Source organism: Pleurodeles waltl, chromosome 1_2 (genome assembly GCF_031143425.1).
Source record: "Pleurodeles waltl isolate 20211129_DDA chromosome 1_2, aPleWal1.hap1.20221129, whole genome shotgun sequence".
In the NCBI taxonomy this organism is placed as follows: domain Eukaryota; kingdom Metazoa; phylum Chordata; class Amphibia; order Caudata; family Salamandridae; genus Pleurodeles; species Pleurodeles waltl.
The window spans coordinates 937373149-937388710 of record NC_090437.1 but is presented as its reverse complement, the minus strand read 5'-3'; positions in this window follow the sequence as shown (position 1 = coordinate 937388710).

Genomic DNA, 15562 nt, shown 5'->3' with positions numbered 1-15562 from the left:
GCACAGAGTGCCCAAATTTGCGCAAACCATGCCGGCTAAGTGGACACAGTATTACACAGTATATTAATAGCAAGACCACAGTCATTGCTAACAGAACCCCCAACAATCCTAACCTTCTGGATAGCAGTGCTGAAACCAACCACTAAACCAACTATCTGGGGTGCCTCTTTCATCTATCATTTTATTTTGTAAATTATGCAGTGTCTGCATTACTTCTGACAAAGTTCAATTCCCTGCATTACTTGCTGGAATAAGCACACAGTTCATTCTTTATTGCAATTAAGCCCTCATTTGTGGTGTTAATAACCTTGAGAAGTTCCCACCTTGGGATCTGGAGCCAACAAGTGGTTGATGCTCCCAAAGGAAAGATCAGCATTATTGAACAAGGTGTATTCTTGAGGGATTTCTTTCCAGGTAAGGGTTTTCATTCCAGGTGCTTGTACCGTAGTATTCTGCAGTTCTCTTCTTCCGGCTGTGATGTAGCAAATTCGTTGGACGGCTCTTGGGGTGCTCATGCAAAACAGATATGCGTTTTTCAGGTATTACTAAAACTGGACTATGCAAAGTTACCATGGAACACATTTCTCCCTAGTTAGGTGGTAACTGGGCATACAGAAGTCCTCTGCACTGCCAGAAAAAAGTCTATAAGGCTGGAGGTGCCCCCTTGCATGTGTCATGGAAGATTGAAAACTTGCAACCAACATTCCAACGGTCCCACTTCTCCTGAAATATAAGGAGACAGCGGTTAGTTTCATGACAGTCTGAGGACTTTCAATGCTGTCTATCCAGGTATAGCATGGAATTATTTTGTCCCAGGTGGGTGTACATTCCCTTATGGCATCCTGTCTAATGTCAGTGCCATCCCATAAGAACATGGCCCTACAGGAAAATTTGATGTTGGGATGCCACTGATTATGAGCAAAGACTGATCCTCTGAGCCCTGGCCAATGGGCATAATCTGGGGTCAAGGGGTTTGCAAAATAGCTTTTACATTCAGTCGGTGGACTTGTTACCCCCAGTAAACCTGGATCTAGGTCAACCTGGATCCAATCTATAGTGGTGGTGTGTCCTGTTTTTTTCATGCGTGTTATTTCGTCTCTTATCCCTTGTCTGATTGTGAGGTTGTATAATAAGTCCGGTAGCGTGTCATATTTTGTGGCATTGACTAGGAAGCGTACTACTCTGTCATCCATCATTTGTATTTAGGCCTCTAGTCTGCACAAGTAGAGCTTATTAGGCAGCGACCTATGTCTGGTGGTACTTTGGAACTTCCTTTGTAGAGTATAGTTTATGTGAACCAGTAGCATGGGGAATAAAGGAGCACACAAAGTAAGACTCTTTTGTAGCTTCTGCACCTATTTCTGACATGTGGTGATACCACATGCTGCCTGACAATTTAGCATGAACGTTAGGAGTGACATTTTTACTAGCCAGCTCTCTTTGAGCAAGAAATATATCAGAATTTGGGGGTACTTTGCTAACAAAGAGAAAAAAGGATAGATTTAGAAGATAAAAGAGAAATACAAAATCAAAAATACATTCAAAAGATAGTCCAAAAATATAGTAGGGGGGTGTTCCCTTTTATGATGACAATCTTCATTCCCTCTCTTGTTTAATTTGAACTGTCCATTATTTTTGGAAAGCAGCTGGGTTGAGACACACACAGCTGGAATGGATCCAAGGTTTCCTGCCATCCACTTTGTGAGCAGTTGGCATAACCATGGTGTAGGGACCCTCGAAACCTTTCTCGTTTCATCGGTGAGCAAAGTCCATATGAACACTTGATCTCCTACTTTTACTCCTTGGAGGTCCACCTCAGTGTTGTTGTGCTTCTTTTGTCCTTTAGTTATTTGTTTAGAAAATAACTTTGCATATTTAGTCGATTCGCACAAATAGATATGCAATTCATCACTCAGTGTTTGGGACGAACTGTCTACATTAATTTTATTTCTAGTGGCATTGGCTTGGACATTGATGGATCTCCCTGTTAATATTTGGTGGGCGGGATCAAGTGATGGTCTGAGCTTGGGATATTCATCTGGAAAAACAGTGTTATTGGCAAGCAGTGTAGCCACTTTTTATCCAGGGTGGCGCACAACTTGCTAATCTTACTCTTCAAGAGGCCATTCAGGCGCTCTACAATTCCATTACTTTGTGGGTAGTATGCAGAGGACAATCTGTGCTTTATTCTTAATAATGCTGCCAGGTGCTAAAAAAAAGTATTGCAGAAATAAGTGCCATTGTCCAATCGTATGGCTTCTGGGATCCCCCATTGGGGAATAATTTCCCGAACTAGAAACATGGCTGCTGATTTGGCATCACAATGGAAGCATGGCCGTCCATCTGGAGAATGGGCAGACTACTGCTATGAGGTACCTGTAGTTGTTGCACCTGGCAATCATATCCACAAAGTCCATATGAGGTACCTTAAAGGGACGTTGTGGTCATGGAATGGTGAAGCTTATCACTTTTAGACTGGGATTAGGGGAACACTGTTGACAAATCTTACAGCTATGTAAATACATGGTTATTGTGTCATGTAAATTGGGGATACAACAGTCTTGTAGGTGTGTTGTTGTTGCTGTGTGTGACAAATGTGCGTAGCCTTCTGTGTCTTGCTGTATTTGGGTTGCCAAATGGTTGCTGGGAGTGTAAGCTGATAAATTAATCTGATCCAAGGCGATGGCAAGCAGAGCTTGTGACATAACTGGCTTTCCTGTAGTTAGCAGTCTATACACTAATGGACAGATGTACAAACCGTTTTGCATGGCGCAAACTGCGAAATGCAAAACGGCCATCGTGATGCACATTTCCATTTTGCGAGTCGGTACCGACTCGCAAAATGGTAATGCGACTCGCAAATAGGAAGGGGTGTTCCCTTCCTATTTGCGATTTGCACCGTCACCTGCATGTCAAGTGGATGCTAACTCATTCGCAAAAGGGAAGAGGTCACCTTGGGACCCCTTCCCCTTTGTGAATGTCACCCAAAATATTTTTTCAGAGCAGGCAGTGGTCCAATGGACCACTGCCTACTCTTAAAAAACAAAAACAAATGGTTTCATTTTTTCTTTTGTAATGCAACTCGTTTTCCTTTAAGGAAAACGGGCTGCATTACAAAAAAAAAAACTGCTTTATTGAAAAAGCAGTCACAGACATGGAGGTCTGCTGTCTCCAGAAGGCCACCATCCCTGTGAGTGCAGGGAGTCACAAGGAGGTCGCAAATTGCGACCCACCTCATTATTATTAATGAGGTGGGTCTTTGCGACCCCCTTGCGATTCGCAGAAGGTGTCTGAGACACCATTCTGCATACGATTTTGCGAATCGGAAATTGCGAGTCGCACCGACTTGCAATTTCCGATTCGCAAAAATGTATCTTCCTACATCTGGCCCTCGGTCTCCTAGACTGGATCCACCTTCTGCTTTCCCACAACTGATTTTCGCGTAGAGACACAGCTTCCTGTAGTTCCCTCAAGTGGAACCTTGCTGACTCAATGTAATATGGTGTGTCCTTGTCTGTGGTGGGGCAGTCTGAGCTACCAGGAGAGGGGCAGATTATGGGTTTGATTGTACCTTTGGAGGTGTACGTCTGGCTGCATCCTTAGCTACTTGATCCACCAGCCTGGTGCTCCAGACACAACATCCTGTCTGTTTGTGTGCACTGCACACTTCACAACTGCCACTGTCTGCGGTAGTGTCAGTGCTTCTATTAAGGCCTGTAAGAGTTCTCTATGCATCACAGGACTACCATATGATTTAAGGAACCCTCACCTACTCCGTGCACCATGTTGTTGCATATGTTGAATTTGAGTATATTGTAACTATAGCCCCGGTTCCCAACTTAAGGTCTGCTATTAATGCTGTCAGCTCTGCTGCCTGTGCCAAATAGTGTCACTGAGCCCTTACTACTGCTGCTCCTGTGTGTCAAATTCCTGTTCCATGGGCAATCGTGGAGGAACCGTCCACAAAATAGACAACATTGTCTAGTATAGGGTCCTCTACAGCTTGACTGCACTCATCAAGACTACGGCCCTCATTATGATCTTGGGTGCCCAAACAGTGGACAGCCGAGATCACCACTGCAGCAGGACCACCAGTGCTGGCGGTCCATTGCCCGCCATATAATGATGCCTGGTGGCACACCACTATTGATGACGTTGTGAACCACCATACTGTCGGTAGGTGGCGAAGGTGGATGTTCCTCCACCCTCACTGCACGTCAGCCAGACACCGCCACGTCTATTATGATGCAATAATAGGTGTGGTGGTGTATGGAGATAGAGCACTGCTGGCGGAGCAGCATCCAGAGAGCCAGTTCCCTCTTGGAGCAGTGCCAAGGAAAAGGTAAGTGCTGTCCGATAGGGAAGGGGGGTGGTGGCGTCCTGAATGGAGGTGGGGGGGTTGCGGGATGGTGGGGAGGTGTTTTGCTTTTCTAAGCACCGAGCTGAAAACAATCTCTGTAATGCACTTCTTAGTTTAAAGAAGACATTTATTATTACTTCACCACATGGTTCCTGAGAGAAGAGATTAGTAGGTTGGAGGCACACGTTTAAATGTAGTCACAGCAATGAAAGGAAAATATATCAAAGTGATTCTCAATTGCAATTAAAACAGCAAATATATGTGATTATATTATATCATAACTTCAAAGCAAATAATAAAAGTCAAAATTCATCACCGTAGGGCCTATCACTGCTCTTCATCTTTCTGATGCCTGCAAGTTGATGACTCCTGTTCAACTGCGAGAAAGAGATTTTCTACCCATACGGGAGGTTAGGCAGCTGAAGTCTGCTCCTGACTGAAGTCTCGGAAAATTCCCCCTCCCTGCTGCCCAGGGACACCGTTTTATAATGAAACAGCCTGCTAACAGGCCCTTTCATGTAATAGTCAAAACATGCTGGCTACTGTACATCAGAGTTTGAAAAGAACAAGCTGGAGGTTGGCCAACTCTCCTAAAGCCGTTCCGTCCCAAGGCTGGGTTGAGAGGCAAAAATCAAAATATACGCTCCCTTATCATGCTAGGGTTAGGTGAGAACAAAATACAAATAACACAGCTTGGTCTACCATGTGGAAAAACACAGCTCATCTGCAATGTCTCAACTGCAATGTCTAAGTCCACGATAAAGCCAATAGGGAGCTAAACTGAACACAAAATGTACTGTCTAATGCCACGTTAAAGCCAATAGGCAGCTAAACTGAATACACAATGTAATGTCTAATGCCACGTTAAAGCCAATAGGCAGCTAAACTGAATACAACTTATAATGTGCTACTGGTGAACATTAAACAACTAATATGCGCAGTGGTGAAACACAAAGTCAGTGGTCAAACACAATTAATGGCATTACATATCCACCCTCTGACCAATGACTTTTGTTTACATTTCTCTTATTTCAAAGACAAAAACAAAAAAACAAAAACATTATAAGCAAATCAGATTTGAATGATAAAAGCAATCACTGTAAAGCAATGGAAGTGGATTAACATATTGATCTCATAACCTTTCTGATATAAAGACGGAGTCTGAAGAAATTTCAGGTGAAACTTTATTCCATCTCCAATGCTTCAACTGCCTATTCTCTTCACAGGTCTTCTCTCCAACCGTTCACCTCACCTCACACCCTACTCTTCACTTCGCTCCCAACATTCCGATCAACCCAAATATAACACAGGGGGAAAGGGTACAAGGGAAATACTATTCCTATACATTGTTTATTCTAACACACATTTACATTAATATACTACTAAAATATGTAATAACATAATACTATACTAATGTGATAAATCTAATGTGATAACTAATACTACACTAGCTAACTACATCACAACACATCTTCCCCTTTAACGAATTAGATAAAAGACATAGACTTTTTCCGCTAATAAGGTTATATTATTATAAAAGACATGTTGATTAATAATTATCAACAGATTAAAACTATTTAATCAACATTATAACTAAATTATATATTCATATTAATTAATAAATCATAAATTTCCAAATAACATCATACCGAGATTATTTATGTTATATTTGAGGTCACTTCATAGTCCTTGTGCCATATTGGAGGACTGATTTGTCGAAGTCCCAACCTCCTTTGGCACTTGCTCTCCAGATAGTTTTCTGCCAATCCCTCCACCACAGATTCTTCCACCCCGTTCCCATTTCCTTCTTCACTAGATGCCGATAACTTGACAAGTCTATCCATGCTCCAGCATTGACCATTATCTAGTATTACCAAATTTTTCTTAACTTTGTTAATGCGGAATGGGCCCATGAACCTTGTGTCTTTCATGCCTGCTCGTACCCCACTATTAGGTTTCTTAACATACACTTGATCATTGATGTTCCAATCCTGTTTTTTCACCCCTTGTGTGGCGTCATACCTACTTTTATATTTGTTTTGATGTTTGGAGATTCTAATATTACTACACCTGGTAGAGTAATTGCACTTATCCCCACCCCCTAACCAGACCGGAAAGAATTTGGTACAAGGCTTCCTGCCTTTCAAAGCTGTAAATGGGGAAACATTTGTGATAGAATTGGGAGTGGTGTGATATGCCCACAACATATCCCTGATAGCGTTCTCTACATTCAAGTGATTAATACTTGCTAGTTGAATGCAATCTTTGACCATGCGATTCATCCTTTCTACTAGACCATTAGCTCTTGGACAATAAAGAGCTGTAGTAAGGTGTTTTACTCCAATGGATTCAAGGAAGTTCTTCATTGCCGAGGATGTCAATTGAACTCCATTATCCGTAACGAGATATTCCGGAATTCCCTCTGCCGCAAAAGAGTCCTTGAGAAAATTAATAACCGCATCAGTATTTATTTGATTGACTAATTTAGTAGTTATCCAATGTGATCGGTAATCTACCAGAACTAAGCCAAATCTTTTACTAACCCCTGACAGATTGATGGGGCCGATAATCTCAAAAGCTACTTTAGCCCAGGGTTTATCAGGTACTTCAAAAGGAGAAATCGGAATTTTGTGGACTATTTTACTTTTGTCACTAAGTGCAGAAATTGAGCAAGATTTAACTTCACACTCAACCATAGCATCCATGTTGGGAAACCAAAACCTTTCCCTCAATCTAGCTTTGGTAAGGCTCCTACCTAAATGGCCTTCATGGGCTAACTTAATGATCTTGAGTCTCAAATCTTGTGGTGGGATGATTTTGTCATTCCTGAATATTAGATTATTATGCTCATTGATTTCGTGCCTCACCTCCCAGTAATTGCTGATGATTTCCTCAACATTGCTCTTTGATGTTGGCCACCCATCCTTTGCCTTGGTCCTAAGTAAAGTTAATGACTCGTCCAGTTCTGACGCCGCTTTCCATTCCTCCCTACTGATTGAAGGAATGTTGATCATCATAACAGGGAATTCTTCCACTTCAAAGTCCTCCCTAATGTCTAATGGGACTCTGGATAAAAAATCAGCAGCTGTATTTTTGTTGCCGGGCAGGTATTCCATTTTAAAATAAAAAAATTCTAAACCCAAAATCCATCGGGCAATTCTAGGTGTGCTGTTGGGAAAACCTTTGGAAGAGAAAATATAGATCAATGGTTTGTGATCAGTTCTCAAGTCAAACTGAATGCCCCATAAGAAAAATTTAAAATGTTTGATGGCCCAATAACACGCTAAAGCCTCCCTCTCTATGACAGAGTAGTTAGTTTCTGCTTTACTCAAAGCCCTGGACGCAAAAGCTACAATCCTTTCATTGCCATCCACAATCTGAGACAAGGTAGCACCTAATCCCCGTTTGCTAGCATCCGTGGTGAGGATTGTTTTCCTTTTATGGTCAAAAGTGCATAGGCAGGGAGCATTTGATATGGCTAATTTAATTTCTTTGAAAGCATTTTCATGGTATTCAGACCATTCGTATGGAACATGACTTTTGAGTAACTCTCTGAGACTAAATGATATCAAAGAAAAATTCTTCACATACTTTGCCATAAACTCAGCTAGTCCCAGAAAATACCTTAATTCATCTTTATTTTTGGGAGCTTCCGCCTTTATCACTGCATCCACCAATGAAGACTTGGGTTTGAATCCATCCTTGGAAATGATGTGGCCTAAATACTCTACCGAATTTACTCCTATACGACACTTGTCTTTCTTCAAAGTAAGACCTGCTGCTTTCAACTTATTCAACACACCCATCAGATTATTCTTGTGCTCTTCCTCATTCTTCCCATAAACTAGGATGTCGTCTTGGAATCATAGTGTGCATTTAGCATCCCCAATAATGTGTTGCATGATTTTTTGAAATACTGCCGCTGCTGAGGCCAGCCCAAAGGGCATCCTATTAAACATAAATGAGCCGAAGGGAGTGGTAAAAGCAGTAAGCATTTTGGATTCATGATGCAATTGTACTTGGTGATATGCACTCGAAAGATCAAGTACCGAAAAGTAACCAGCCTCACCCATTGTACTTAGCAATTCATTAATTCTCGGAAGGGGATGTCTTTCTACCCAGATGTTCCTGTTCAAATCTCTAAGGTCCACACATAATCTAATGTCATTGCAATTGTTTTTCTTAGCTACGACTATGGGAGCTCGCCATTCTGAGCATTCAATAGTTTGGATAATTTCTAAAGCCTGCAGTCTTTCAAGTTCTTTTTTGACTGCATCTTTCAATAGATGAGGAATAGGTCTGGTTTTGTGAACTATGGTTTATAATTGGGTTTCAGTATAATTTTGTGTTGAAAATTTTTAAGAAGGCCCAATTCTTCACAAAAAATTTCGGGAAATTTCTGAAAAATTTGATTATCCGCAGTAGAAGTGTCTACAACTAAAACTTGTTCGGGATCATTAGGATCTAACTTTATTCCAAGTTCCCTTTGATGTTGCCATCCTAGCAAACTAGACCCTTCCTCTACCACGTAAATTTTCCCGACTGTAGAACGACCCTTAAAAGAAATGATTGCTTTGAACATGCCCCTGAGCATAATAGGATCCTTGTTATAACCCTTAGGCTTGACATCCGGTTTAGTTAATTCAATCTCACTGTCATTCGTCACATACTTGAAATTATCAGTATTTATTATGGTGAATGGTGAACACGAATCAGCAAAAACCTTTATGTTTTTGTCATTAACCGATATAGTGCATTCAGGATATTGCGAAAGAGCAGCACCTTGACCTTTGACTTGAAGCACAATCTTTTTAATTGTTTGGGAGTTATCCTCCCACTTCTTATTATCGGACTCTACCCTGGTTGGATTCTTACATACCCTAGCAAAGTGGCCTCTTTTGTTACACTTCCTGCAAACTGCTGATTTTGCTTGGCAAAAGGACGAATTAGCTAAATGATTATTACTCCCACAACGGAAACACAATAGCCCATTTCTGTTGTTAGTTTGTTTGTGTGTAAGTTTACCACTAGTTTTCACTTTAAGGACATTTTCATTAGGTGTGTTGTCAGTAATCTCATTTACCTGCTCAATAGCCGAAGAGGACCTGATTTCCTGCAGGCAAATGGCCGTGTGCTCAATAGATTTTGCTAACTCAATAGCTTCTTGTAAATCAGGTTGTCTTAGGAGTAACTTTTCCTGTATCTTAATGTTATTTGTGCACCTGACTAGTTGATCTCGAATAAGGGAGTCATTTAATTCGCCAAAATTACATAAGAAACTTAGACCTCTTAATGCAGCAATGTAACTGACTACATTCTCTTGTTTCCCTTGGATGCGAGAAAAAAACTTATGGCGTTCCAGAACTACATTAATTCTATCTCCAAACTGTTTTTCAAGCTTTACATATGTGGTGACGTACTCATCTTGTTCTTGCCCTTCAGGGATATGGGGTTCCGGTAGGGATTCATATATTTTTCTTCCATGGGTACCCAAATTATGTAAAAGGATATGCTGTTTCCTGATTGGGTTGAATTTATCCCCCCCAATAGCAATTAAATATGATTCAAATATTTTTATCCATTCCTTCCATGGCACATTCGGTTCCCCCATTTCGTTTAAAAAAGGTACTGGTTAAGACATGCCCGCAGCTGCCATTTTACAGGAATTGCTATTGGTTCAATCAGGTTTTAAATTGGAATTAACTATATAAATCAATACACAATTAACCGTAAATGTAATTGACTATTCACGTTGTAAAGAAACGTTTAAAATTGAGTTTGGTTAACAGTATTAAATCAATAGATTTCGTAACATGTTACAATTTTTTTTTGTTTGAATATGTGTAAATGCGAAAACTACCAATGGATTGTTAAAAATAATATGAAAAGCTGTGCCTGTCAGTGTACTTAACAGGCTTAGACTTGTTTATTTCAGGATTAAGCTGTGCCTGTCAGCGTGCCTAACAGACTTTGTTCGTGCTCATTACCAGGGAGTTCCTGCTTTTTACGAGAAAATAAGAATATTTGATTCAATAAAATTTAACGTTGACTTAAGCTCAGTGAAATAAGTTTCCGAATGAGTACAATCGTGTGGAACGCCTTTCACTGGCGCGTGCCACACTGACAGGTTTGAAATACCTTTCTTTTCTCAAAGCCAGTTCGAAGAAATGTTCGTTCTCCAATTAAAATGAAAGCAGTTTCCGAATGTGTACACTTGTGTGGAACGCCTTTCACTGGCGCGTGCCACACTGACAGGTTTGAAAGACTTTTTTTATTTTCCTCAGAGCCGGTAAAACAAACTTGTGGAAGCCTGCCACCTGCTGTTGCAATGAGGCTACCGCGTACCTCTAGTCACTAAAATTGCTGAAGTAATTAAGGCGGAATACTCTTTCAACGACGCTCGCACTCGCAGACTTGCTGAGGTGTTCGACGGAGCACTTTCCACTTGGCCGTTCAACCGTAGATGCAATTAGAGCGGACTGCTCTTTCAATGACGCTCGCACTTCAGGTCACTTTCTCAACCTCAAAGCAGGAAAATAATCAAACAGGCAGATAGTCACTTTTGTAAGAGCTGTTAGCTTGGACTGAGGAAAAAAAGTAACCGATCTTCCTCACATGTGTACTGACGAAATTCTAATTCACGAATCCTCCACACAGCAAGATAAACATCATAGAGTACGCTCTTGTAACAGCTGTCAGTCAGACTGAGAGAATAAAATAATTTCCGTCAATTGTGAAACGATAAAATTCCAACTCACGATGCCTCCAGACAGCAATTGAAGATTAACGAAAAGAGGGGTGGAGATGGCGATGTCCCCTCACACACCAACTCGTCGCCAGTGATATAAAGACGGAGTCTGAAGAAATTTCAGGTGAAACTTTATTCCATCTCCAATGCTTCAACTGCCTATTCTCTTCACAGGTCTTCTCTCCAACCGTTCACCTCCCCTCACAGCCTACTCTTCACTTCGCTCCCAACATTCCGATCAACCCAAATATAACACAGGGGGAAAGGGTACAAGGGAAATACCATTCCTATACATTGTTTATTCTAACACACATTTACATTAATATACTACTAAAATATGTAATAACATAATACTATACTAATGTGATAAATCTAATGTGATAACTAATACTACACTAGCTAACTACATCACAACACTTTCAAATCAGATACACCTACAATGAAAAGACTGAAGCTTATATACTCTGTTTGGGATAATAACTGATTGAATAGTGTCTCTAAAATAGGAAGTTGATGTAGCATGAGTTCTACTCATGTAAAGGTACATGGTCCACCTGAAAGGTTTGCTGGAATGTAAGTGAAAGTCAGGTTTCCACACGAAAAAGCAGTTAACTGGCAACGTTGCTTAGTTCCAGTGGAAGAATGTAATCAAACAAGTTGGCAAACTTTATATTGATACCATGTATAACTTGAACCGAAGGCACCAGTTTCGCAAAATGGATCTATGGGGTTTGTAGTTTAATCAATCAGGTTCAGGTTGGGGGTGTGGTCCCTCCCCCAACCCCATACTCAAACACCCGAAGGGAGACCACAAAGCACACTCATGGTCAGTGGCGAGTCGTAGTAGGATCTGCAAAAGAAAAAAGTATGACTTTTCTTGCAAATAACATTTGTCATTTGAAATGTGCCCTCATCTCTTTTTTCCTTGTTTTATAATCAGCAGGATGTTATTGGGGCCCTTTGTTATGATTTCTGCACGTTCTGGAGGATCATTTGGGGATTCAACCCACACCTTAGCACTGAGGTTTTTATCTGCTGCACCACAGCTTCCCTTTCCTTGCACTGTCAGAAGGGCTGGGGCAGACTCCTTCCTTTCCAAACCTCCATTCACTGCACTTATGACAAGTTGGGAAATGCTGGCTCCAATCTGTATGAATAAATCAGATTCTCTTCTCGTTATCAGAATAACTTGGATTTCTCCTTGGTAATCTGCAGCAATCACTCCCCCTAAAACCTGATCAATTTGCCATATCTATCCTGGTAACTTTCCTCTTCCCAACTGATCTTTGACTGTTTGTGTGACAGATCTCTGTTGTGTGTGCTGACAAATAGGACATTGCAAAATCACAGTTTTTATCAAATCTAAGGGAATGTGCATCTCTCTAATCTCTGCAGACCTCTAAGTGGCTTTTTTCCCAGATGTCCACATTTCTAGAGCGCCCACTTAGCCATCCCCACCAAGTCAGAATTGTGGATTGACACTTCTGTCTTTGCACTTTTCTCTTTAACATCTGCAAGGGAAATGAACCAGTGTTCTAATGAGTCAATGGGACAATGACCATCCATGACTATGCTCTGTTTTAACATTTCCCACCTTTCCTTCCACAACTCTTTGCTCCTCACCTCCTTTGAATTAATTGACCAGTTATGTACAAGCCATGTGGAAAACCAAACGGCTAATCCTTTGACAGTGAACCAAGAATCAGTGTAAAAATGACACGTCTCAAGTAGCTCTTGCTTTAAAGTCTGACACACATTGTACAACTCTGCATATTGGTTACTTTTTCCTTCTCCTGTGGGAGACAACAACTTTTCAGTAACTGGATTGCATAACACTGCTATCCATTGTCTTTTAGTATCCATGCATTTCAATGAATCATTAGTCAAAAAAACACTCTTTCTATCCTCAGGGGACAAGAATTCAAATAGTGCACTCAATTTCACTAGTGACTCTTTTACCTGTGGTACCTTCTGCACTCTCTCCTTATCCTGTAAAGGGACTTGTGACACATGTTCATGTAGGGTGGTACTAGATCCAAAGTATGATACTAGCCTCTTGTGCCTGTCCTATACTGTGAGATTTAAGTGAACTCATCACCCACTGCATGATTGATATTTCAGATTTCAGAATTACATTATCATTTAATGTGATTTGCTCAGTATTCACTAGAGCCCAATAACAAGTCAAAAGCTGTTTTTCAAAAGGAGTACAGCGTTCTACAAAGTCAGATAGTTTTCTAATCCAAAGCTCCAGGGGCACCCTTGTCCTCCCCTGTTTCTGCCACATACGCAAGGTGGCAAATTGTTCCTGATTTACATGTAACTCAGTGTTTCCCTCTTGCACTGCGCACAAATCTAAAGTCTGTTGAATTATTTCATTTGCCAAAACAAAAGCACGCAGCTGCTTCTCACTCCCTTCAAACTCATGTTTTTTCCTAGTTACTTTGCACCAAAGTGTTAAGATTTTACTCAGATGAGGGCTGTACTTTTTCCAAAAGCTTGTGAAACTCAGTGTCTCTTGCTTAGTGCAAATAGTAAGAAACTCTAAAATCTTTTGTCTTACCTGTGACAACATCTGTCTATTTTCTGGATTCCACTGAATTCCCAGAAACTGCACATTTTGAGACAGAACTTCTGTCTTGTCTGAATTAATTTTACACATCGTACTCTGCAAAAGTGGTCTGAATAAAACATTCTCAACTTCGTGCTCAGTGTAATCTTTTAAGGAATGCACTTCAACTCCTGCCAAAAACTGTGGGCTGCTCTGCGCACGGAGATCTACGCTCTGCTCCTGAGACTCACACTAGCCCCCACCTTTTTTAACCTCGTCATTACTGGAATGGGAAAAGACAGATTCCCCTGCAACAACTTTGTTGATTTCAGTTTTATATTGCAATAATTTATTCTGGCTAATTTGCTCACATAAATTCGTATTTTCATGTTCTAACTGCTTACATCTCTCATGCATTTTTCTGTAAGCAGACAAAAGTATCCAAACCCTGCTGTCAAGAACAAAAGGGACATCATTTCTTTCAAAAAGCACATTTTCAAAGTATGAAAACACTTTTGCTTTATCCAAGGACTCATCCCAAAACTCAGAAAGTCCTGATAAACAAGAAAACATGTTTCTCACAGCAACATAAGGCTGTTTAAATTCACATGAATTTTCAAACATGGTCTGCCGTGATTCCTTTAAATCTCTAAACAACAAAAAAAACAATTACACTCTTAGATCGTGCACCTCCAATCTCCACTCCCAGACTGCCGACCGCGCCAAAATGTTTTGCTTTTCTAAGGACCGAGCTAAAAACAATCTCTGGAATGCACTTCTTAGTTTAAAGAAGGCATTTATTATTACTTCACCACCAGGTTCCTGAGAGAAGAGATTAGTAGGTTGGAGGCACACGTTTAAAAGTAGTCACAGCAATGAAAGGAAAATATATCAAAGTGTTTCCCAGTTGCAATGTACACGGCCAAAATATGTGATTACATTATAGCATAACTTCAAAGCAAAGAATAAAAGTCAAAATTCATCACTGTAGGGCCTATCACTGTTCTTCATCTTTCTTATGCCTGCAAGTTGATGACTCCTGTTCAACTGCGAGAAAGAGATTTTCTATCCATACGGTAGGTCAGGCAGCTGACGTCTGCTCCTGTCTGAAGTCTCAGGAAATTCCCCCTCCCTGCTGCCCAGGGACACCGTTTTATAATGAAAAAACGCCTGCTAACATGCTCTTTCCTCTAATAGTCAAAACATGCTTGCTACTGTACATCAGAGTTGGAAAAGAACAAGCTGGAGGTTGGCCAAGACTCCTAAAGCCCGTTCCTTCCCAAGGCTGGGTAGAAAGGAAAAAAACAAAATAGACGCTCCCTTATCATGCTAGGGTTCGGTGAGAACAAAATACGAAAAACACAGCTTGGTCTACCATGTGGAAAAACACAGCTCCTTTGCAATGTCTCAACTGCAATGTCTAACTCCACGATAAAGCCAATAGGCAGCTAAACTGAATACAAAATGTAATGTCTAATGCCACGTTAAAGCCAATAGGCAGCTAAACTGAATACACAATGTAATGTCTAATGCCACGTTAAAGTCAATAGGAAGCTAAACTGAATACAGCATGTAATGTGCTACTTGTGAACATTGAAAAACTAATATGCGCAGTGGTGAAAAACAAAGTCAGTGGTCAAACATAATTAATGGCATAACAGGGGTGTGGGGGAGGGCCTACAGGGAGTTCGGGGGAGGAGGCGTAGGGTTCAAATTTCAGGGTTCGGGTGGTGGGGGTGGGTCAAAGGGCTTAGGGTGTGGGTGGGGGTAGTGACAGTGGGGGGCTGGCGTGTCACATTCTGGTGACAGGAATGAGAATTTGTTGTGTTATCCCACCAGGAAATCCCTGGTGGAAATGGGATTATTATCCCACCGGAAGTCTAAGGTTGACCGTTGGGTCAAC